General features: G+C 42.2%; 1 protein-coding gene and 1 long non-coding RNA gene across 2 annotated transcripts in view; one reads left to right on the top strand and one right to left on the bottom strand.

Annotated features, from left to right (window-relative positions):
- The window catches only part of enpp6 (ectonucleotide pyrophosphatase/phosphodiesterase 6), a 137,988-nt gene that overhangs the window by 96,044 nt on the left and 19,708 nt on the right, over positions 1-22,236 (bottom strand). The gene's annotated exons all lie outside the window — the stretch shown is intronic.
- LOC120527525 lies at positions 75-13,973 on the top strand. Its single transcript, XR_005633353.1, has 4 exons — positions 75-161; positions 1,272-1,495; positions 1,737-2,137; positions 13,796-13,973. It is a non-coding gene; the product is annotated as an uncharacterized LOC120527525 (long non-coding RNA).

The raw sequence follows: 22,236 nt of genomic DNA, 5'->3' as shown, positions 1-22,236 counted from the left end.
TAGATACAGTATCTGAAAATATGTCTGTCTCAAAATATCTCAAATGCATTTCTAGGTATCTGAAAATGATATCCCGGACACCTTTGGATCTCTGAAATAAATTTTGAGATATCTCAGAATACCCCTGTGCATATCTTAAGATTTCTGAAATGTCATATAAGGTAAATCAAAACTGCATCCTATACAGTTTTTTCTGTTTTCAATGTGGCTTCCTGTTATTTTAAGACATATTGAAATTACTTGTGATATCCTTAATTACACAGTTATTTTAAAAATTCTCATAATACCCTCATGATATAATTGAATGCATAACGATTTAATTTAGGATACTCCAAAATGGGTTTCATGCCTCGTGAAAAATCTAAAAATGTACTTTTCACAAATATTACTGTACAGAATACAGTACATTTGAAGATATCTTTAAAAAGTCCAGAGCATTTGGATGTCTTAAATATATTTAATATTATTTTTCTGCCCATTATGAGATATCTGAGAAATTTGAGAAATCAACCCAAGATGGAAAAAACTTAGAGAATAGATCAGGAGAAAGATAAAATATTTTAAATAGGGCTCAGGTAATAGACAGGAGAAAACCAAGGAAAAATCTTTAACCAGAATGATAACAAGAATGAGTGACCAAAACTATACCACAAAAAAGAATCTGAAGCCTGATATATTGGGCTTCATTTCAATACCAATACAACAAAGCAAAATCCCTAACCAAGCATTTGAAAACACAAACCATTAGTAACAATTTTTATCTGAAAAATTAACATGGTGTTAAGTACATGCCCCTATCTTGTATAGCACAGCTCAAAGTTCACATATGTACTGTACTAGGATTGATATTCATGGATGATAAATCAGCATTTAAACAGGAAGTGGAATAGCTGACCATTTGGTGCAAAGACAAAAATATATCACTCAGCACTGATAAGACTAAAGAATTAAATTTTGGCATCAGGAAAAAAAAACACCCTGACTACACCCCAGTGCACATAACTGAGGACCTCACAATACCACTTCCTTGCTAAGAATGCTCAGCAGAGACTACAGTATTTGAAGCATCTGAAGCGAGTGAGCTTCCTGTTTCCCATTCTTACCCAAATTTTACAGAAACACCATTAAGAGTGTTCTGATCAAATGCATTACCGTCTGGTATGGGAATTGTAAAATGTCTGACCTCAACAAGCTACAGAAAATAGAGAGTTCAGTGGGTAGGAGTTCCACATAGGAGTACTAACCTCTCTTTATCTCCCATTCTTTCCTAGGACTGAATTGGAAGTGGAAGGTGGCTGACTGTAAGCTGAAATGTGTTACCTAAGAATCCTGAGCCCTTGAGATTCAGATTTAGCAACTCCTTGCCAGACAGAAATAACTTGGGGATCTTAAAGCTCACCTGCAAAAAGTTACCTCCTTTGAAGCTGAGATTGAGGCAACGTCTCTGCACATGTCTACATCAACCCCACGGCGTGTCACCTGCTCACTAGGCAAAGTGAGTTTTACACCCACTCATACTTGACATGACTATGATGATGGAACCTGGCTGTTTGAACATTGCAGGCAGTGGCTCAAGGCCAGAACACCTCTGTTAGCTCAGTCTGGCGTCAAAATCCACATCTCCTTTGACCCTCAAACAGTGCTGGCAGACCTTGGTGATGTACTTGTTATCAGGGATTCAATTATATGCAACCTCAATAATGTAAAAATAAATCTTTTTTTTCTTCTTTTCCCAGTGCACAAGTTCGAGACATCACACGAACAGCACCAACAGTCTTTGAGAAGGACAAGTACAGGGCTATAGGAACTGTCGTATTCCATACAGGCATAAATAACAATAAATATTGACAGTTGGAGGTTTTAAAGGTGGACTTCACAGCACTAATCCAAGCCACGAAAGAGAGAACCCCAGCTGCAGGAATCATCATTTCAGGTCCTTTGCTGTTGGTTATTAGGTCGAGTGAAGCCTACAGTCGACTATTGTCCTTAAACAATTGCTTGAAGGTCTTATTCAAGAGATGAAACATCAGCTGCGTGGACAACTGGGATCTTTTCTGGGAAAGACTGTTTCTTCAGATGAGATGGTCTGCACCCTGACACATTCAGCGCCCGGGTCCTCTCCGACGACATCTCAAAGGTAATTTGTTTTTCCCGACTATGTAATTTTAGTCCCATTGTTTTCTATAATTCCGTTTTGGGATGTGATAATTCTGTAGTTAGCTCACTGTTAGATGTGCACTGTATTAGCACTATAATAACTATCCATAGTCTAACTGAAAAACCTGGATAAAGCGGTATAGATGCAAATAATTTATTTACCATTTCACATATAGATGTGCATTGTATTAGAATTTTAACAACAGATTTTAGATAAAAAAAAAACATGTGCATGAAGCGGCATTAGCAAGAACAAGTTTATTCCTATTTTAAGCTGTCATAACACTTCGAATGAGCCCTGTTTTTCCGAGACCTTAAATGTGGCTCTGCTAAACATTACAGCATGTCGCACATGTGTGCATGGGCAGCAACTAGAAGGACCAAACGAAGGTAATCCCACACCTGGCTAGGAGGTGTTGGGGTGCACTATCCCTCTCTCTGTTATCACTGCAGACCAAACACTGGAAATTCTGCCTGGGTCCGATGACATCACTTCCGGTTCCGGCCCCCAAATTAGTCAGTTCTGGTTCTGGCCCCAAAGATGTCACTTCTGGTTCTGGTCCCTATGACGTCACTTCCGCTGACCTGCCTTAAAAGCCAGTCAACCTCCTTCAGCTCTCAGTTATGTTTTGGACTCAAATCTGTACACTACTGTACTACCTATTCATCAATTTTGCAGCCTTCTTCAAGTATACGGGTGGCTGCCCCAAACGTCTTCCTGTGTCAAGGCATTTCATTTTTACATTGGCATAGTTGGCAGGATGTTTGCCTCCTTGTGAAATTAGGAGCCAAACCAGAAGGAAACCTTGACACACAATCAGCACCTTCAGTCCTTAAGGAACCAGGTGGGAGAGTACCGTTCTTGAGTTGCCGGGTAGGAGACAGTCATTGTGAGCAAAGGGAACCCAGGATGCACTTTGATCCAGGGGTCTAGCCTAGACCACTGGGCATGTGGACAAGGTGCCTACGGAACTAGAGCCAGGCACGAAAGGGAACACATTGGGGACTTACTATGGGTTCCCAAGAAAAGGGAGCTCTCCGCTGAACCCCACAAAGGGAAATCCCTTTGATAAAGGTGGGGGTGCTCCGGGACAGCAGGCAGATAGTAAAAGTGGTTTAACCCTCACCACTCCTAAACAAATTGTGCCTGGTAATGGACGCTGAAACTGCATCCTCAGCTGCCTCCATGCCACGTTCTCAGTCAGAGGAGAGACGGAGATCGGCCTATAACAGTGACATCATCTCCACCTGCTGCGGCAACCCGGGAGGAAACCACACCCTTTGAAGTTGCCTCCAATACTCTTACACAACTGCACTTTCAATTTAAGCAGACTCCAGACTCTTTCAAAAGAGAGCAATAGAATGATGATTCCCTTAAATTTTCAAAAAATGCAGTTGTTCTAGTAGATGACTATTGCATGCAGCATCCTATGCTACAGGGACCTCACTTTGTGTTAAATAATGACCTTCTCTATAGGGTTGCTGAACACAAGGGGGAGGTACGGTCCCCCTGCCGTTAGTTCCACGGACTTACCAACAACAAGTCTGTGAAATCGCACATACCCACCTCCTGGGAGCCCACCTGGGCCCCAAAAAGACTCCAGAGCGTATCAAACTCCGATTTTTTGGCCGGGAATTAATGAGGAGGTCTGCCGAATTTTGCATGTCCTACCTGGAATGTCAATTGTGGCAGATTCCTAAGAGGGAACACGCTCCTCTATTTCCCTTACCCCTTATTGATATCCCATTCAAACGTATCGGGGTGTCCTGTTGGGACTCCTAGAGCCCTTGGCCAGGGAACATAAAAATGTAATGGTTGTAGTAGATTATGCAACTCGATATCCTGAAACTGTTCCATTGTGCTCAGCGACATCTAAAGCTTTTGCATAGGAATTGGTAGGGGTCTTCACGCGAGTCGGCCAAGTTACTGAAGATAAAACACTTAAAGACCTTGGTGTATCATCCTCAAACCGATGGTCTAGTGGAGCGATTTAATCAGACCCTCAAAGAGATGCTTCGTATGGTTGTCAATGAGGATGGGAGGAACTGGAATGAGTTCCTCACCCTTGTTCTTTTTGCATATCAGGAAGTCCCACAAGCCTCCACGGGGTTCTCACCATTTGAATTATTGTATGGACCGCAGCCCCGGGGCATATTAGATATTCTAAAAGAACACTGAGAGGAAGAGGCTTTCCCTTCAACAAATATATTAGAATAGATCACACAATTATGCGATAGATTCACAAAAATCAGACCCATTCTCAAATCTCACATGGAAAAGGCACAGTAACTCAGATTCTATGCCATGATTGTGGCATGTCTCTGGGGGAGTTCCGCCCAGGAGATTGTGTCACGGTGCTTGTTCCTACCTCCCATTCTAAGCTACTGGCACATTGGCAAGGCCTTTACAAAGTTAATTAGAGGAAGAGGCTTGTCAATTATTTGGTAAAACAACCAAATCGTCGACTGAGCGAGCAAGTTTATCATGTGATTCTGCTGAAACAATGGAAGGAAAGGCATCCCAATCCCCCCACCGGACAGCCCCATTCAATCTTCACTCATAAATTAGACCTTAACTTCGGTCCTAATCTGACTGCCCATCAATGACAGGAACTAGAAACAATTATTCTGTTTGAACCGGAGGTAGTGAGTGAGAAACCTGGACGAACCTCCCTGATTGCACTAGACATTGTTACAGAACCCGGAGTGATAGTCTGAGAACACCCATTTCAACTTCCTGAAGCAAAAATGTTTCTTTGGATTAATAGAAGCCAAATATTTAGGCTACCTGAAGGGTTGGGGTACAGTGCAACCATGATGCTCTAAAGTTGATGCCATCTTGGATCACGAGTAACAGACTGTGCACCTTTCCAGTAGATGGCCTTACACAAGGAATCACACCTGCGAGTCACGAGGTGCAGCCATACAAGTTATCACCAGGATGTCCTGCAAGCCAATGCCGATGCTCTTTCTTGGAGTCACAACCTCTCGGCCAGAAACGACCAACCTGATAGATCTGGGCTAAGAAGGGGGGCTTGTCACACACTTGCACATGGGAGGCAGCTAGAAGGACCAAAAGAGGGTAACTCCACCCTAGGCCTAACCCTCTCTCTGTTATTTCTGCAGGCCAAATATGGGAAATTCTGCCTAGGTCCAATGACATCACTGGTTCCGGTCCCCATGACATCTGGTCCGCCGACCTATCTGAAAACCCAGACAACCTCCTTCACCTCTCAGTTCTGTTTTGGACTCAAATCTGTACACTACTATACTACCTATTCATCAATTTTGCAGCCTTATTTAAGTACATATATGGGAGGCTGCCCCAAACCTCTTCCTGTTTCAAGGCATTTCATTTTCACAAGCATTAACCAGAAAAACCTTTTACATTAACAATCTTATCAGTGATAGGAAAATTGACTTGCTCTCACCAAGTGAAACATGGCTCAGCTCAGATGGTGTAACAGTAGTAACTGAAGCAGCACCTCCGAATTACAGCTTTGCTCATTCAGTTCACCAAGGCAAAAATGGTGTCGGTTTAGCAGGTATTTACTCAAGCCGATTAAACTGTAAAAATGCTAGTTTTGGTATTTTCACATCTTTTGAGTACATTCCTGTTATTATTGAAAGAGTCTTGAAGTCTCTCATATTAACACTAGAATTCCTGAAGTTTATAATTTTTTCCGTTGACACTGACCCCCCTAATTTTCCTGACATATGCCAAGAAGCTCATAGCTCATTATCACTGTGCTAATAGCCTGCTTTTATTTTGCAAAAGCGTGGATTAGCCAAACACAGCCTGCTACACCCCTCAGCCCCATTCAGTCAGATGAAGGCAGCACCATGCTTCACTCCTCAAACCTGAAGTCTGTGTTGAAGTGTTTATCTGGCAATGCATTGGTAAGGAATTATATAGGTAATGAAATACAGTGATTTGAAATACATACATTTCATGTGTGTTCTGTGTCTACAACGATCTGTATAAATATAGAATGACAGAGGAAATGCAAATCAAGAAAAGCTGAACACACAGCTGAAACAGAAAATGCTTTCATATGTTATAGTTATTGGACTTCTGTGCTCATCACGGATTGTCCATAACGAACAACATGTTCAAGCATAGGGGTGTTCATATGTGCACTTGGCACCAGGACACCCTAGGCCTCAGTTCGATGATCAACTTTGTGGTTGTGTCGTCAGACTTGCAGACACATGTCTTGGACACTCGGGTGAAGAGAGGGGCGGAGCTGTCAACTTATCACCACCTGGTGGTGAGTTGGCGTCGATGGTGGGGGAGGATGCCGATAAGGTCCGGTAGGCCCAAACATGTTGTGCAGGTCTGCTGGGAACGTCTGGCAGAGTCCCCTGTCAGAAGCAGCTTCAACTCCCACCTCCGGCAGAACATCGACCACATCCCGAGGGAGGTGGGGGACATTGAGTCCGAATGGGCCATGTTCCGTGCCTCTATTGTTGAGGCAGCTGACCAGAGCTGCGACCATAAGGTGGTCGGTGCCTGTCATGGCGGCAATTCCCAAACCCGTTGGTGGACACTGGCGGTGAGGGATGCTGTCAAGCTGAAGAAACAGTCCTACCGGACCCTTTTGTCCTGTGGGACTCTGGAGGCAGCTAATAGTTACTGACAGGCCAAGCGGAATGCGGCTTTGGTGGTTGCTGAGGCAAAAACTCGGACATGAGAGGAGTTTGGGGAGGCCATGGAGAGCGACTTTTGGATGGCTTTGAGGAGATTCTGGTCCACCGTCCTGCGTCTCAGGAGGGGGAAGCAGTGCAGTGTCAACACTGTATATGGTGGGAATGGTGCGCTGCTGACCTCGACTCGAAACGTTGTGGGTCGGTGGGGGGAGTACTTCTAAGACCTCCTCAATCCCACTAACATGCCTTCCAATGAGGAAGCACAGCCTGGGGACTCGGAGGTGGGTTCCCCCATCTCTGGGACTGAAGTCTGGGCTCTGGATGTTGTAGGACTGCCTTGGTTGACACATCTCTGCAACATTGCACAGACATCGGGGACGATGCCTCTGGATTGGCAGACTGGGGTGGTGGTCCCCCTCTTTAAGAAGGGGGACCAGAGGGTGTGTTCCAACTACAGAGGGATCACACTCCTCAGCCTCCCTGGAAAAGACTATTCAGGGGTTCTGGAGAGGAGGGTCCGTCGGATAGTCGAACTTCTAATTCAGGAGGAACAGTGTGGTTTTCATCCTGGTCGCGGAACAGTGGACCAGCTCTACACCCTTGGCAGAGTCCTGGAGGGTGCATGGGAGTTTGCCCAACCAGTCTACATGTGTTTTGTAGACTTAGAAAAGGCATTCGACCGAGTCCCTCAGGGAATCCTGTAGGGGGTGCATCAAAAGTATGGGGTACTGGACCCCCTGATAAGGGCTGTTCGGTCCCTGTACAACCAGTGTCAGAGCTTGGTCCGCATTGCCAGCAGTAAGTCAAACCCATTTCCAGTGAGAGTTGGACTCCACCAGGGCTGCCCTTTGTCACCGATTCCATTCATAACTTTTATGGACAGAATTTCTAGGCACAGCCAGGGTGTTGAGGTGGTCCGGTTTGGTGGACTTAGGATTGGGTCACTGCTTTTTGCAGATGATGTTGTCCTGTTTGCTTCATCAGGCCGTGATGTTCAGCTCTCTCTGAATCGGTTTGCAGCTGAGTGTGAAGCGGCTGGGATGGAAATCAGCACTTCCAAATCCGAGACCATGGTCCTCAGCCAGAAAAGGGTGGAGTGCCCTCTCAGGGTTGGAGGCGAGATCCTGCCACAATTTGGAGTTCAAGTATCTTGGGGTCTTATTCACGAGTGAGGGAAGAATGGAGCATGAGATCGACAGGCGGATGAGATCGGTGCGGCATCTGCAATGATGCGGGCTCTGCATCGGTCTGTCATGGTGAAAAAGGAGCTGAGCCGTAAGGCAAAGCTCTCAGTTTACCAGTCAATCTACGTTCCTACCCTCACCTATGGTCATGGTTCTTTCGTTCCCGAACGAACGAGATCGCGAATACAAGTGGCTGAAATGAGTTTCCTCCGCAGGGTGTCTGGGCTTTCCCTTAAAGATAGGGTGAGAAGCTCAGTCATCCAGGAGGGGCACAGAGTAGAACCACTGCTCCTCCGCATCGAGAGGAGTCAGATGAGGTGGCTCGGGCATCTAATCAGGATGCCTCCTGGACGCCTCCCTGGTGAGGTGCACGTCCAACCGGGAGGAGGCCCCGGGGAAGACCCAGGACACGCTGGAGGGACTATGTCTCCCGGCTGGCCTGGGAATGCCTTGGGATTCTCCTGGAAGAGCTAGAAGAAGTGGTCGGGGAGAGGGAAGTCTGGGCCTCTCTGCTAAAGCTGCTGCCCCCGCGAACCGACCTCGGATAAGCGGAAGAAGATGGATGGATGGATGGATGGATGGATGTTATAGTAATAATGACATAATATTGACGTGAAGTGTAGAATATGTAAAGACTGAAACCCAAATATCCAATAAACACTTTCATAAAAGGTGTAGCAAAACAAGTATGCTTTTATTCAAGAATAAAACCAAAGAAAAAATAAATTGCTCAATTGACATGTTCAAATTTAGTTTAATTCAAGAATACAACAATAAAACTGAATAGAAAAATCTATCAAATTCCATTTTGTTCAAGAATTCAAAAATAAAACTGAATAAAAAGTCATTCAAATGACATGTTGATGTGAATATCTGTGTGCAAGTAAAAGTAACATCCACCATAGACATTGCAGTGTTTGTTTGCTCAACTAGACACCAAGAAGAAATGATTGAGCTGCGTTTGTATGTCTGCTTTTATTCATTCAGCTCTAACTTTTACATTCATCCATCCATTATCCAAACCGCTATATCCTAACTACAGGGTCATGGGGGTCTGCTGGAGCCAATCCCAGCCAACACAGGGCGCAAGGCAGGAAACAAACCCCAGGCAGGGCGCCAGCCCACCGCAGGGCACACAGACACGGGGAGAACATTCAAACTCCACCCAGGTCTCCAAAATGCGAGGCAGCAGCGCTACCCACTGCGCCACTGTGCCGCCCCTAACTTTTACAAGTACTATACATTTACACAGGATGTTACAGACTCACATCTAATATATGTGTTTAATATATAATAATAATAATTGCAGCTCACTACTCAAAGCACTAAATGCAGGGACAACAAGAGATTTGAACCTATTATCTTGAGGTTGCTAAGCAGTAGCCTTTCCATTGTACCATCTGAGACAGAACTGCATTACCACTGTGACAACTGGTTAAAAATAAAACGCGTAAACACACCTGTATGAGAATTTCTTTTACTTTGTACCAGCTGATAGTTGGGCTTAACCAGCATGTCAATTGAGCAATGTCTTTTTGTTCAGTTTTATTCTTGAATAAAAGCATACTTGTTTAAAAGTTTGCTGTCAGCACAGTGATAAGGAGGTACAAGCTTCTTGGCATATGTCAGGAAAATTTAAGGAGGTCAGGGACGACAAAAAAAATCATAAACTTCAGCGATTCTAGTGTTATCCATTTATAGACCTCCAAAGTATAATGCATCTTTCATTGAGGAATTCTCAGGCTTAGTATATATAATAACAACGAACTATGACAGGTTAAACCAGTGTAACCCAAAAGCAAGACAACGTACTGCACTTGTTTGATTTGAGTCAGCATGTCAGCTAACCCGCACATAAGGTAGAACATACACTGGATTTAGTGATTTCAAAAGGATTAAAAGTTGATGTGAGGTAGGTAGTGGTTATCAGTATTTTGGACCATTTTTGCATATTATTTAATGTAGAAACTTTACAATATTTATATACCAGCAATATATATTTACAACTAACAATAATTACATTGTTAAAAAACATTATTTTGATACATCTACAGCCTCGATGTTTGCTAATATTCTAAACAATCAGTCAGATTGTAGTACTTACCTTAATAATACTAAGAGTATAAATAATAAGGTGGAAATTTTTAATGCTAAGTAAGAGTTGCAGTAGACATAGTGACCCCTGAAAAGACAGCTAAGAAATCCCCCTGCACTATTATACATAGGAAGACTCAAAGAGTGTCTGATTTAAAGCGAACCTGCCGGGGAGCTGAGTGTAAATGGAGACAAACTCAGGGGTGGAGATTGATTTGTTTTCAATCCTATTTTTGTAAAAATTGATTCATTTGTTTGGAATGTGATATGATTTTAATAAAATCAAAAAAAAAGAAAATGGAGAGAAACTAAACTGATAGTCCACTATGAAATATTACTGTCTGCTTTAAGAAAAGTAATCTTGACTCCTCTTTGACAATTATAGAGCAATTTCTAATGTGCTTTTCTTAAGTAAAATTCTAGAAAAGGTAGTCATTCAGCAGCTTAATGAATATAACATCTATTTTATATATATAAAATCCTAAGCCTAAAAGTGCAATGATTTTGTGCAACAGTTTTATGTCTTTCTTTTCAGAATTTATCGAACTTTAATGTGATGTTGTTAGATTTTCAGATTCTTATTCCGTTTATAAATTATAAACTAAAAAATACTAGGAACTCGCATCCCGTGAGATTTGACTTTGTGCCAACAGATTTAACCACGCCCAGGGCCAGAAATAAAAGACAAAGAGTAGATGACAAAGACAGCTGATGTACAGGCTTTTAAATGTTTGAAACGCCGCACAAGATCCAGATCATGTGGCACTGCAGCAGCTGATTCAGCAAAGAGGAGGTAAAAAAACTGTATTTGTTTCCCATTGTATCACTGTTTTAGAGGGGGTTTTGGAGGAGTGACCGCATCTCCCTTGGGTGTGTTCAGCCCCCCTCTTCACAACACCAGCGGCAGAGACGCGAATTGGCTGGCTTATAGGGCAGGCAAGGGGGGTTGGCGAGCAAAGCGAGCAGGGGGTAAATTTCAGTCAGGTTTTAGAACAAACCATAGTACATAAACTATGCAGGTTAAAGTAGTAAATGATTTCCAAATTAATGTGGACAGAGGCCATATATCTGTTCTTGTTCTCCTAGATTTGAGTACAGCATTTGACACCACAGAGCACTATTCTTATAAATCGCCTTAGACAGTGAGTGGGCCTCTCTGGCATTGTCTTAAATTGGTTTCAATATTACTTAACAGATAGACATTTCTTTGTTAGTAGTGGTAATTTAATTCTACTTCGCAGACACATGATATTGTATATGGTGTACCACAAGGATTTATTCTGGGTCCAAGCTCTTTTCATTCTACATGCTTCCATTAGGTCAAATGATCTCAAAGCACAAGGTGAGATGAGAGACCACAGCTATGCAGATGATACACAGCTTTATTTCTCTATAGTGCCCAATGTCCCTGGCACTCTTGACTCTCTGATCCAATGTCTTATCAGTATCAGTGGATGAGTAAAAACTGTCTCAAATTAAATAACAAAAAAAACAAATCTTAGTGACTCTCAAACATCAATATAGCATGGATATTAGAAATAAAAATTATCGCTTAGGTTTAAAAATTAGGATGGAGGCAAAGAATTTAGGGGTAATCATCAACTCAGACTTAAACTTTAAATCACACATTCACCAGATTACCAAGGAACGGTTTATACTTCACACTCTGAATGTGTACGCACATACATCATTGCTGCCATGTGTTCCCAACGTTCATTTGGCGCATCCTCTGAGCATATCTTTAGAAAGTAACACAACGTGTACACAAGTTGCAGTGCCTGCAAAAAATCAGGGGAAGCAGTGTGTTCCAGTTGGAACTTTACGTAGAGTCTCTGTTTACTATTACCATGTGACAGCAAGCTGCTTTGCAGATCTTACAAGATCAATGTGCGTGCTTCAATCTTTGATGAATGGTTTGATATGGTGAAGCAAAATGCTGACATTCAAATGTATCTGTGGTGCTCTTATGTTTAAGCGTTGCAGATTCCTCTTTGTAATGACTTGATACATTGTAAAGGTCTCACATACCATCTTCTGTGCCACATCAGAGTGTAAGGCAGTGTATTTGAGCCACAGAGAAACAAAAATTAGGGACACAGTGAAAAGGTCTATTTTGTGGCTTTAATCTCAAAATTTCCACTTTAATCTTGTAGTTTATTTTGTGATTAAAGTAGACCGTTGTAAACGTAATCTTAAAACCGACCCAACTGTAAATCACTACGTGTTTCTGGGGCTTCCTCCTATGCTGACAACAGTGGCAAGGAGCAATTGCCACACAGAACAGATTAAATGTATGATATTCCAGCTCTCTGCACATTTATACTTGATACCAATTTCATGATGAAATGCATTAAAGTATGCATATTGCTTTTTACAGATAAATTGTTAATTTAAATAATGAATACTGTTAATAATTACACATGTGGGGGTGGCACAGTGGCAGAGGTGTATCCCTGCTGCCTCTCAGGGAGTCACATCCCTGGTGTTCCCTGCCTAGAGTTTGCATGTTTTCCTGGTGGGTTTCCACAGCGTGCTTCAGTTTCTTTCTAAAGTCATGCAGGCTTGGTGATTTGGTGATGCTAAAATGACGCTAGTGTATGTGTGTACTTGTGTTCATCTTGTGATGAGCTGATGTCCCATCCAGGGATTGTTTCTGCCTTGCACCCGATGCATGCTGGAATGGGCGCATTCCTGGGTTGATGGATGTAATCATTAAAAATCCATTCTTTTCAGAGATATTGTGGCATGGTCTCCTTGGAATTTATTGGATGTTTCAGGCGATTTACAACACAGGGAAGCTGAACGTTTTCTCAACGTGATGAAATCTCACACTGCCACCTGGTGGACTCTTCCAGATTTATGTAAAATACGCGCTCAAGTATAAACAGTACGCTGCTTTTGTAGCAGAAGCGCACACAGGAGCACGTGCCACATGAAGTATAAACCCTGCTTTAAGACTACATTTTTTCACTTAAGGAATATAGCAAAAGTTAGACCTCTTATAAGTTTACAAGACACTGAAAAATTAATTCATGCTTTTGTTTTTAGGCAACTAAATTCATTTAATGCACTCATAATAGGACTACCTAAAAAAGACATAAATGATTTGTAATTAGTGCAAAATGCAGCAGCAAGAATCTTAACTATCCATCCATCATCCTAACTACAGGGTCACGGGGGTCTGCTGGAGCCAATCCCAGCCAACACAGGGAGCAAGGCAGGAAACAAACCCCGGGCAGGGCACCAGCCCACCGCAGGAATCTTAACTAGAAAAAACTGTTACAGAGTTGTTACATTGATTACCGGTGTCATTCAAAATTGATTTAAAAATGCTACAAATGGGTTTATAAAGTCTTAAATAATCTTGCTCCACCCTATATTTTGGAATGCCCGTCCCCCTACACTCCAAGTCGCAACCTTAGATCTTTGAATGAAGGTCTGCTTATAATTCTAAGAGAAAAGCTTAAAAGAAGTGGTGAAGTGGTCTTTTACTGTTTTGCACCTAAAATCTGGAATTCTTTACCTTTAGAAATTTGCCAGGCTAATATTGTGGAACATTTTAAAAAACTGGTAAAAACTCATTATTTTTATTTAGATTTTTGTAGCTACTTTTCAGTTGTATTCCAAATAGGCTATATGGGCATAGAATTATATTCTTCAGGGATCCTCAATCTGTACTAATCTCCACTATTTTCTGGCAATTTTCCCAGGTCATCTGTGGTGGCAATCTGTGCCACCAACACCTGATCAAGGCAGAATGGTAAGAAGATGGAATGAGGGCAGATGTTTCAGCTGTTTATGAAATCATCTTTATCAAATCCTATCATGTGAAGCATGAAAAGCTAGAGGTTTGATTTAGGAACATTTTTATTAAGTAAAATGACTTGGAACCCCTGCAGATTTTGTTTTTTTTTTCCTCCAGCCTAACTGGAGGCTGTTTTTTTGTGTTTTTCTGCCCTTTTGGCCATATGACCTTTTTTATTCTTACCGGTACTTATTCTTTGATATTATTACCTAATCTTAATTGTTTTTTTTCTTGTCATCTTGTAAAGCACTTTGAGCTAAATTGTTGTATGAAAATGTGCTATTTAAATAAATGTTGATGTTATTATATTATCGGGGTGCCTGTTCCCTCTCTGAAAGAGATATTCTCCAAAACACTCTGTTTGTAAGGCCTGCTGCATTGTGCTGGACCCTTCTAACCCCATTTGTAGGTTCTTCATCTTTTTACCATCTGCAAAAACTTACTACCTTGTCAGAGCCAGATCTTTGAGGTTACATGATAGCTTTTTTCCCTCAGGCTGTCAGTCTCCTCAACATGATACAGCCCCCAATGATCCTCCACCCTACCTTAATATCTTTGATCATGATTTCTTACTCCAGTTTATGCACAAGTCACATTATTATGTGACATGTTATAAAATCAGTCATTGCACCTCTTACTTAGTTACTTTATCACATCAAAAGATCAATCACTGAATTGATATGTGGAACTTGAATTAAATGGTTTTCTCTGTGCAGTAACCCCTTCACATTCATGTTAAAATAACATTCACAGTTCTTAATATTAACAGCACTGACAAGCTGTATCAGTCCAAGATGAGTCACCCATTGTACAGTATGAGCTGGTATTCTGTCACCAGCCTTTGAAAACAATAAGACTGCAGTGCTGAGTGGTTCTTTTAATGACAGCAAACACCTAAAAGAGCCATGGAAAGTGCAACATAATTAATTCTGATACTTGTTACACTGTGGTATCAGGAGTGGGACAAAAAGAAGACCAACCATCTGACTTGGCAACACCCTGTAACAGTCTTCTTTGGCTCTTCAGAAAAGTTGCTGCAGAGTGTTGATGTTAGTGCCCGTTGCAGCATTAGGGGGGACATCTGAGTAGGAGACATCTGAGAGATTGCTACCTTTGCAGCTCCACTATCACTTCTCCATGTGCTAAGAATCCATTGGCCTTGGTGCGCAGATGTCGGCAGAGCTACTGGCTCATGGAGCTGGGAAAAAGTGTGGCAAATTGAGTTGCTACTGAGCCCAGGTAAGCCATGTGAAACAAAGTTAGCGGTGAAAATGTGCAGGAAAAAGATGAAACAGATTTTAGGGGCATTATGGTGCACCCATGCAGGGAAAGTCTCAAAGTTGAGAGCTAGACCTGGAATGGTATTTGCAATGTCAATTCAGTGAAGGAAAAGTATGAGCGAACCAGTACCTCTGCTGCTGAACACAAGGAGGTTTGCCTGCTCACTTATTATTGACAGCTCACCAGACAAATGCACAGTGTTTAAGATCTACGATGCAACACCTCACAGACCTTTTTTTTTTCTTTTTTACCAAAAATAACTTTAAAGATATGCTAGGCACTTACTCTAATAAATATTAAATAACACTAAAATGCATTTACTATATAATTTTATGTGATACTAATCATTTTCAGTATTGTTTACATATCTTTGGCTTACGTGTCGTCTGTGAGTTTCCGTGATCTTTCAGCAAGCTCCAGAAATAGTCACATTCAATTGTTCATGGCTAACTCACAAATAACCAAAAGTACAAATGTCAGGGTTGTGAATGTGGAGGGGTTACTGTAATTGTGGCAGTTAATCAAATTGACATGTTGCCTATTTAAATAGTATGTATGTTGCATAGTTTTGTCTGTCTGTGCACACTGTCTTGTCTTATTTGTATTATGTGTCCTCTGTGAGCCCTGGATTTGTAATTTCATCTCTCTGTATGCTTGTGTATGGTTGAGAGGACAATAAAGTTTACTTTTTCTTTGAAATTATAGCTGTTTAGCTCTGCTTTCAACATGTAACTAGCAATTGCTATGGCAACAACAAATTTGATGACAGCTGACACAAGGAAAGAAAAATTAAATTTTGTATTGAATAATAAAAACAAAACACAAAATTAATTCAGGGATGTACAGAAATGTACGACAGAGCAATACTGTACTCCCAAGACACTGGCTCTGAACATGCCTAAAGGAAATGAGATGCATGGATATCCTAAAGGCAGGTCCCAAGATCTGTCCTCATGACCATGTGTGGCAACCATGTGGACCATTGCATCTAGAATCTAAAATTGATTGCATTTGACATTCTGTCTTAAAGTAAACTACAATGGGTGATGGAGATTTTGTTTTACTGGATAACATATTTAAATGCATGATTTTAAGGTGTGATACGTTGAAGGTAGACTTGATCCAAAAATGCCTCACCAATGTGTATCTGCATAAAACTGGCACTACTTTTATAATGTATGGGCTAAAATATTGTGGAACATGTTTACAAACAGTTTTTAGATCTGGTACAACTTTCCATTACCAATTTGAAAGTATCTTGGCAGAAGTTCCCGACATTAACAGATGATTTTTTTCTTTGAATTCTTTAGATAATATGAAAGGCTTGGAACACTCAAACTAGCAGTTTCCAAAGAAAGTAGCTAAGTTTCAAAATCATAAAGACATTCAGAAGGACTCATCCCTTTAGCAGTGGTACATTTCCAAATAACCTTGCCCAGCAGTAAAAGGTCTGAACAGTTGGACTGAATTTGCCATTCATCTAAAGTATTTTTGAAGAGTCTGGTTCCCTCCGTCCAGTACATTTCAAGTCCATAGCAATCTGGATGGTATCCAGAGGTAAAATTTACACAAATGCCCATCTTTACACAAAAGAATCTCTAGAATTGTGATTAAAATGGCTTTTGGTAAACCATAAAAATAAAGCACCCAGGACACAAACCTGGTCTCCTTTCTTAAAGCAGCAATGTTATAACTATGCCACTTTGCTGCCTAAGATTGCAATATATTATTGAATATCCTTTTTCATTGTTGGCTACCAAAAATATAATTGTTTCCACTAAGTAGTTCAGTAAGTACCTGCACGGCAAGAAAAACACGAATCATGTCCCAATTCTAAATTCTTGTATGCTGGTCATCAGAGACAAAAGGTACACCTGCTGGAAGGTGAGATGGTATGGTGTCTAAGATACATGCTTTCATTTTTTTAATAAATCTTCTGATTCCTCTAATGCTACACAAGCTAGACATTTTTCAAAAGGCATTGTAAATTCAGGCTCAATAGCATAGTGCTCTTCTTCAAATTATACATAAAGAGAATCATATTTTTGATTTTTCTGCCTTGATCTGTAGAATATGACAAAACTAAACCTAATAAAAACAAAAGCCATTAGGCTTGTCATACATTTAAGTGCTTAGTGGTCTTCAAGTGAACCATATTTTTGTGGTCAGTAGAAAAAATAAATGGATGATGTCACATACGTGTGCATGAGAGGCAGCTAAAGGGCCTGAATGAGGGCAATCCCATGCCAGACCAGGGAGTGGTGGAGAGTACTGACCCTTTCTCTCTTTCCACTGCAGACCGATTACGGGACATTCCGCCTGGTCCTGATGACATAATTTCCGTTTCTGGCCCTGATGATGCCACTTCCAGTTCCGGCTCTGATGATATCACTTCCTATCCTCTGCTTTAAAACCACCATCTTTGCCTCAATAAGACAGTTCTGTTTTGGACTCGAATCTGCACACATATATACTCTAAACTCATCTCTTTTGCAGCCAGGAAACATTATACGGATGGCTGCCCCCAAACCTTTTATCGACTCTTTTGTCTCATCTTTGACAATGTATAGCTCCCTTTAAAACATTTGTTCATTCTTTTCTGATTCAGTATAAATCTAGCTTTACAGTTATGTCAGTAATTAATAGCACTATATAATATACATTTGTAAAATTGTATGCAAACAGACAAAAACCTAAAAAGTTACTGTTTCCTCCATGCTACCCTTTTATGCCCAGTTAGGGGATGCCCACCTCCTGTCACACTCTCCTTTACTGTTAGATTAGAATATGTATAGAGATTTCCATAATATATCAATCATAACCCTTCTCTGGTACAGCTGTTTATCCATATAGCACAGCTTTATAAATTATTTATACTCACAAAATGAAAATGACATTCACAATGCAAAAAGTAAGAAAGTAAATAAAGATGTATAAACTAACAAACAGACAACTTACATATCACCTGTGTACTAGATTGAAGAGATTGACAAGGAAACAATGTAGGCAAAGAAGATTCTTTCTGCTCTTCATTGTCTGACATAAACATTTTTGGATCTACTGTTTGGAGTGATTTTATACTTTCACTCTGAGCAAGCATAGAGCCAAAACATGGCACTGACACAGGCTCACTATAAGCTTCTTGCATCTAGATGGTTGAGTATTCCATTTTCTGATTGGGTAAAAAAATATCAATAAGATAGAAACAGCCCTTTGAATGGCTGCTAATGACAAGAATCAACATGTGCCATTTCCACAACCAGGTATTATGATTTTAGGATAAATTACAATCAAAAAAGGCCTAAGGCTTAAAAAGCACAATATGTGAGAGGGAAACTGTCAATCTCTTAGCTAGAATCCTGCATGGGTCTCTTTTCAAAGAATCATGCTCGACTAGTGCCCATAACAATAAAGCTGCACCTTAACTGCAGTCCCAAAACAAAAGTCAATTGGTTCCGCGATCCAACTTGACCTACTTCCAAATCCACACATGTTTAGTACTAAGAACAAGTACAAGTGAAAGAGTACCAGATTAACTTCATTTACAGTAATAGTTTAAAATCATCATAGACAACATTTTTAAAGGTATATAGGTATAACAGACAATGTGAAGTAAGTGATCATTCTACATTAGCCTTCATGTAGGATGACAGGGAAGTACTAAAATGTAGGGCTCTTCTGCCTCTGTACTAGAATAGAAATGATGGTGGCTTACCAAGATCTTACACTTTATTGCTTTTGTGCATATTGTCTGATTTATTATTGTCACTATTCTATGGGAGACATACAGGCAAGACTTTCAATATACAATGTACACGTTAATAAATTTGAACTTAGCCTCAGATATACCTAAACATCTTTGTTTATCATTCATACCGTATTTACTCCTGTACCACGTGCACATTTTTTCCCGAAAATGAGCATTAGAAAATCAGGTGCGCGTCTACGAGGAAATGGTGCGCCATACACGAGGAATACGTAGAGTTTTGTGCTGTCATTCAGCATGGATAGCAGCAAGCGTTTACGCTCCTTCACGGCGGGAGAGAAACTAAAAGTGATTTTGGAAGCAGAGAAGATAGGAAATCGGGCAGCAGGTCGCATGTATGATGTTCCAGAGTCTTGTGTTCGAGATTGGCGAAAGAAGAAAGAAAAACTTTCGTCTTGCAACATAAACAGACGGGCATTTCGCGGAAAACGTGCCCAGTTCCCAGAAGTTGAAGTTGCACTCACTGATTACATTCAAGGCAGGCGTCAGCTTGGATATGCAGTGTCCACGGAAATGATTCAGGTGAAAGCTCGTGATATAGCGAAAGAACGTGGAATACCAATCACTCAGTTCAAAGCAAGCCGCGGATGGGTAACGCGCTTCATGAGAAGGAATGGCTTATCAATAAGGCCGCCGCGAGCATTTCGCAGCGTCTACCAGACGCATATGAAGAAAAGCTACTAGCTTTCCAAAAGTACGTTATTCAGTTGAGGCAGCAGAAAATGTATTTAATGGGGCAAATCGGTAATGCTGATCAAACACCAGTTTATTTTGAGAACCCTTCAAACACTACTGTTAATGCAGTCGGAGACAAGAGTGTCCCGGTACGCACGGGAGGCAGAGAGAAGCAGCGGTGTACCGTGATGTTGACAATTCTTGCAGATGGAAAGAAACTACCTCCGTACGTAATATTTAAAAGGAAGACCTTGCCGAAAAATGAGAAGTTTCCTCCTGGGATCATTGTCAGAGCTCAACAAAAGGGTTGGATGGATAATGATCTCGTAATCGATTGGCTGAAATGTGTGTGGCAACGTCGCCCGGGCAGTCTCCTGAAAATGCCAAACATGTTAGTCATGGACAGCTTTCGTGGCCATTTAACTAAAGGTGTTAAAGAAAAACTGAAAGATGGGAAAACAGATCAAGTGGTAATTCCTGGAGGCATGACTTCGCTCCTCCAACCTCTAGATGTCTGCATTAATCGACCGTTTAAGGCTCATGTATCTAGAATGTACACCGATTGGGCTGCAACAGCGGTACACGAAACAACGCCAACTGGCAAAATGAAAGCCCCAACATTGGCGCAGATGTGTGGCTGGATCATCGCTGCTTGGAAGCTTATTCCAGAGGAATTGATTGTAAAAAGCTTCAAAAAGTGCAGCATATCCAACAGCATCGATGGAAGCGAAGACGACACCTTATGGGTAGCGAAGGCGACACCGTATGGGACATCAGTAGCGGTGGCGAATCCAGCAGCGAATCGGAAGATGATGATTAAACTGGATTCTGGTGAGCACAATAATTTTCCACTTGCCGTTACAGTCCTTTACCGATTGTCTCTATACGGTTCTTTCTTTTCTCATTTCACAGGGCTATTTGTGATTCCCACCTGTCGCAGCATGGTGTGACAAACACTGAACGTTCTGCAGTAGGGATACTGCTTACAGTTAGTACAATATACTGTATCATGTGCAGAAAGAATTAAATGAGACATAATTATTCTCCATTACAGTTATTTACGTCTGTGTCTTACTTCAACCTCACTCGCTTCCTATACAATCACAATGCGTGTCATACACGGGCAAAAGATTTTTCCCAATTTTCTTTGTAAAAATTAGCGTCTGCGCGTCTTACACGAGGGCGCGTGGTACAGGAGTAAATACGGTATATAGAAATTGACACCTTAAACAGTCACTTTGAAATGTACAAAATATCCATCCATCCATCCATCCTCTTCCGCTTATCCGAGGTCGGGTCGCGGGGTAGCAGCTTAAGTAGAGAAGCCCAGACTTCCCTCTCCCGGCCACTTCTTCCAGCTCTTCGGGAGAATCCCAAAGGCGTTCCCAGGCCAGCCGGAGACATAGTCCCTCCAGCGTGTCCTGGGTCTTCCCGGGGCCTCCTCCCGGTTGGGCGTGCCGAACACCTCACCAGGGAGGCGTCCAGGAGGCATCCTGATCAGATGCCCGAGCCACCTCATCTGACTCCTCTCGATGCGGAGGAGCAGCGGCTCTACTCTGAGCCCCTCCCGGATGACTGAGCTTCTCACCCTATCTTTAAGGGAAAGCCCAGACACCCTGCGAAGGAAACTCATTTCAGCCGCTGGTATTCGCGATCGTTCTTTCGGTCACTACCCATAGCTCATGACCATAGGTGAGGGTAGGAACGTAGATCGACTGGTAAATTGAGAGCTTTGCCTTACGGCTCAGCTCCTTTTCACCACGACAGACCGATGCAGAGCCGCATCACTGCGGATGCCGCACCGATCCGCCTGTCATCTCACGCTCCATTCTTCCCTCACTCGTGAACAAGACCCGAGATACTTAAACTCCTCCACTTGGGGCAGGATCTCCCTCCCAACCCTGAGAGGGCACTCCACCCTTTTCCGGCTGAGGACCATGTCTCGGATTTGGAGGTGCTGATTCTCATCCCAGCCGCTTCACACTCAGCTGCAAACCGATCCAGAGAGCTGAAGATCACGGCCTGATGAAGCAAACAGGACAACATCATCTGCAAAAGCAGTGACCCAATCCTGAGTCCACCAAACGGACCCCTTCAACACCCTGGCTGCGCCTAGAAATTCTGTCCATAAAAGTTATGAACAGAATCGGTGACAAAGGGCAGCCCTGGCGGAGTCCAACTCTCACTGGAAGCGGGCTCGACTTACTGCGGCAATGCGGACCAAGCTCTGACACGGTTGTACAGGGACCGAACAGCTCTTATCAGGGGTCCGGTACCCCATACTCCCGAGCACCCCCACAGGATTCCCGAGGGACACGGTCGAATGCCTTTTCCAAGTCCACAAAGCACATGTAGACTGGTTGGGCAAACTCCCATGCACCCTCCAGGATCCTGCTAAGGGTGAAGAGCTGGTCCACTGTTCCGCGACCCGGACGAAAACCACACTGTTCCTCCTGAATCCGAGGTTCACTATCCGGGACCCTCCTCTCCAGAACCCCGAATAGACTTTTCCAGGGAGGCTGAGGAGTGTGATCCCTCTATAGTTGGAACACACCCTCCGGTCCCCCTTTTTAAAGAGGGGACCACCACCCCGTCTGCCAATCCAGAGGCACTGTCCCGATGTC

Source organism: Polypterus senegalus, chromosome 4 (genome assembly GCF_016835505.1).
Source record: "Polypterus senegalus isolate Bchr_013 chromosome 4, ASM1683550v1, whole genome shotgun sequence".
NCBI classification, from domain to species: Eukaryota; Metazoa; Chordata; class Cladistia; order Polypteriformes; family Polypteridae; genus Polypterus; species Polypterus senegalus.
The sequence above is the reverse complement of the archived record's forward strand: the minus strand, read 5'-3'. Positions and strand labels throughout refer to the sequence as shown.